The following is a 3,363-nucleotide window of genomic DNA, read 5'->3' as shown; positions in this document are numbered from 1 at the left end:
AGATGAGGGGAGGAGGAGGAGACGAAGATAGGAGGCAAGGAGAGGAGAGGAGGAGAGGAGAGGAGGAGAGGAGAGGAGGGGAGGAGAGGAGGAAAGGAGAGGAGGAGAGGAGAGGAGGGGAGGAGAGGAGAGGAGATGAGGGGAGGAGGAGGAGACAAGGAGAGGAGAGGAGAGGAGAGGAGAGGAGATGAGGGGAGGAGGAGGAGAGGAGAGGAGGAGAGGAGAAGAGGAGATGAAGATAGGAGGCAAGGAGATGAGATGAGGAGATGAAAGGAGATGAGGAGAGGAGACGAGGAGAGGAGGTGAGGAGAGGAGGAGAGGAGAGGAGGGGAGGAGAGGAGGAGAGGAGAGGAGGGGAGGAGAGGAGAAGAGGAGGAGGAGAGGAGGAGAGGAGGAGGAGGAGAGGAGGAGAGAAGAGGAGGAGGGGAGGAGGAGAGGAGATGAAGATAGGAGTCAAGAAGAGGAGAGGAGGAGAGGAGGGGAGGAGGAGAGGAGGAGAGGAGAGGAGGGGAGGAGGAGAGGAGCAGAGGAGAGGAGGAGAGGAGAGGAGAGGAGATGAAGATAGGAGTCAAGGAGAGGAGAGGAGAGGAGAGGAGAGGAGGAGAGGAGGAGAGGAGGAGAGGAGGGAGAGGAGAGGAGAGGAGGGGAGGAGGAGAGGAGAGGAGAGGAGGGGTGTAGAGGAGACAAGGAAATGAAGATAGGATTCAAGGAGAGGAGAGGAGAAGAGGAGAGGAGAGGAGGAGAGGAGGAGAGGAGGAGGAGGAGAGGAGGAGAGGAGGAGAGGAGAGGAGGAGAGAAGAGGAGGAGGGGAGGAGGAGAGGAGATGAAGATAGGAGTCAAGAAGAGGAGAGGAGGGGAGGAGGAGAGGAGGAGAGGAGAGGAGGAGAGGAGGAGAGGAGCAGAGGAGGAGGACCTGTGACCTTGAACTGACCCTTTAATGGTCCATTTTTTCACTCACAACAAACAAACACAAAGAAGTTAAACATTTACAAATCAAACCCCCAAAGAAACCAAACAACAAAATAACAATAATAAACATTAACAATAATAAACAGTAACAATAATAAACAGTAACAATACAACACAAGTAATAATAAACAGTAACAATAATAAACAATAACAATACAACACAAATAATAATAAACAGTAACAATAATAAACAGTAACAATACAACATAAGTAATAATAAACAGTAACAACATAAGTAATAATAAACAGTAACAACATAAATAATAATAAACAGTAACAATAATAAACAGTAACAATAATAAACAGCAACAATAATAAACAATAACAATACAACACAAATAATAATAAACAGTAACAATAATAAACAGTAACAATACAACATAAGTAATAATAAACAGTAACAACACAAGTAATAATAAACAGTAACAATAATAAACAGTAATAATACAACACAAGTAATAATAAACAGTAACGATAATAAACAGTAACAATACAACACAAGTAATAATAAACTATAACAATAATAAACAGTAACAATACAACACAAGTAATAATAAACAGTAACAATAATAAACAGTAACAATACAACACAAGTAATAATAAACAGTAACAATAAAAAACAGTAACAATACAACACAAGTAATAATAAAAAGTAACAATAATAAACATGAGTAATAATAAACAGTAACAATACAACACAAGTAATAATAAACAGTAACAATAATAAACAGTAACAATGCAACACAAGTAATAATAAACAGTAACAATGCAACACAAATAATAATAAACAGTAACAATAATAAACAGTAACAATACAACACAAATAATAATAAACAGTAACAATAAACAGGTAACAATACAACATAAATAATAATAAACAGTAACAATAATAAACAGTAACAATGCAAAACAAGTAATAATAAACGGCACCGATAATAAACAGTAACAATAATAAACAGTAACAATGCAACACAAGTAATAATAAACGGCACCGATAATAAACAGTAACAATAATAAACAGTAACAATACAACACAAGTAATAATAAACAGTAACAATAATGAACAGTAACAATACAACACAAGTAATAATAAACAGTAACAATAATAAACAGTAACAATGCAACACAAGTAATAATAAACGGCACCGATAATAAACAGTAGCAATAATAAACAGTAACAATACAACACAAGTAATAATAAACAGTAACAATAATGAACAGTAACAATGCAACACAAGTAATAATAAACTGCACCGATAATAAACAGTAACAATAATAAACAGTAACAATACAACACAAGTAATAATAAACAGTAACAATAATGAACAGTAACAATACAGCACAAGTAATAATAAACAGTAACAATGCAATGCAAGTAATAATAAACGGCACCGATAATAAACAGTAACAATAATAAACAGTAACAATACAACACAAGTAATAATAAACAGTAACAATAATGAACAGTAACAATACAACACAAATAATAATAAACAGTAACAATAATAAACAGTAACAATACAACACAAGTAATAATAAACAGTAACAATAATAAACAGTAACAATACAACACAAGTAATAATAAACAGTAACAATAATAAACAGTAACAATACAACACAAGTAATAATAAACAGTAACAATGCAACGCAAGTAATAATAAACGGCACCGATAATAAACAGTAACAATAATAAACAGTAACAATACAACACAAGTAATAATAAACAGTAACAATAAACAGGTAACAATACAACATAAATAATAATAAACAGTAACAATAATAAACAGTAACAATGCAACACAAGTAATAATAAACGGCACCGATAATAAACAGTAACAATAATAAACAGTAACAATGCAACACAAGTAATAATAAACGGCACCGATAATAAACAGTAACAATAATAAACAGTAACAATACAACACAAGTAATAATAAACAGTAACAATAATGAACAGTAACAATACAACACAAGTAATAATAAACAGTAACAATAATAAACAGTAACAATGCAACACAAGTAATAATAAACGGCACCGATAATAAACAGTAACAATAATAAAAAGTAACAATACAACACAAGTAATAATAAACAGTAACAATAATGAACAGTAACAATGCAACACAAGTAATAATAAACGGCACCGATAATAAACAGTAACAATAATAAACAGTAACAATACAACACAATTAATAATAAACAGTAACAATAATGAACAGTAACAATACAGCACAAGTAATAATAAACAGTAACAATGCAATGCAAGTAATAATAAACGGCACCGATAATAAACAGTAACAATAATAAACAGTAACAATACAACACAAGTAATGATAAACAGTAACAATAATGAACAGTAACAATACAACACAAGTAATAATAAACAGTAACAAT

The sequence above is a fragment of the Thunnus albacares genome, chromosome 6 (assembly GCF_914725855.1).
Source record: "Thunnus albacares chromosome 6, fThuAlb1.1, whole genome shotgun sequence".
NCBI classification, from domain to species: domain Eukaryota; kingdom Metazoa; phylum Chordata; class Actinopteri; order Scombriformes; family Scombridae; genus Thunnus; species Thunnus albacares.
The sequence above is the reverse complement of the archived record's forward strand: the minus strand, read 5'-3'. Positions refer to the sequence as shown.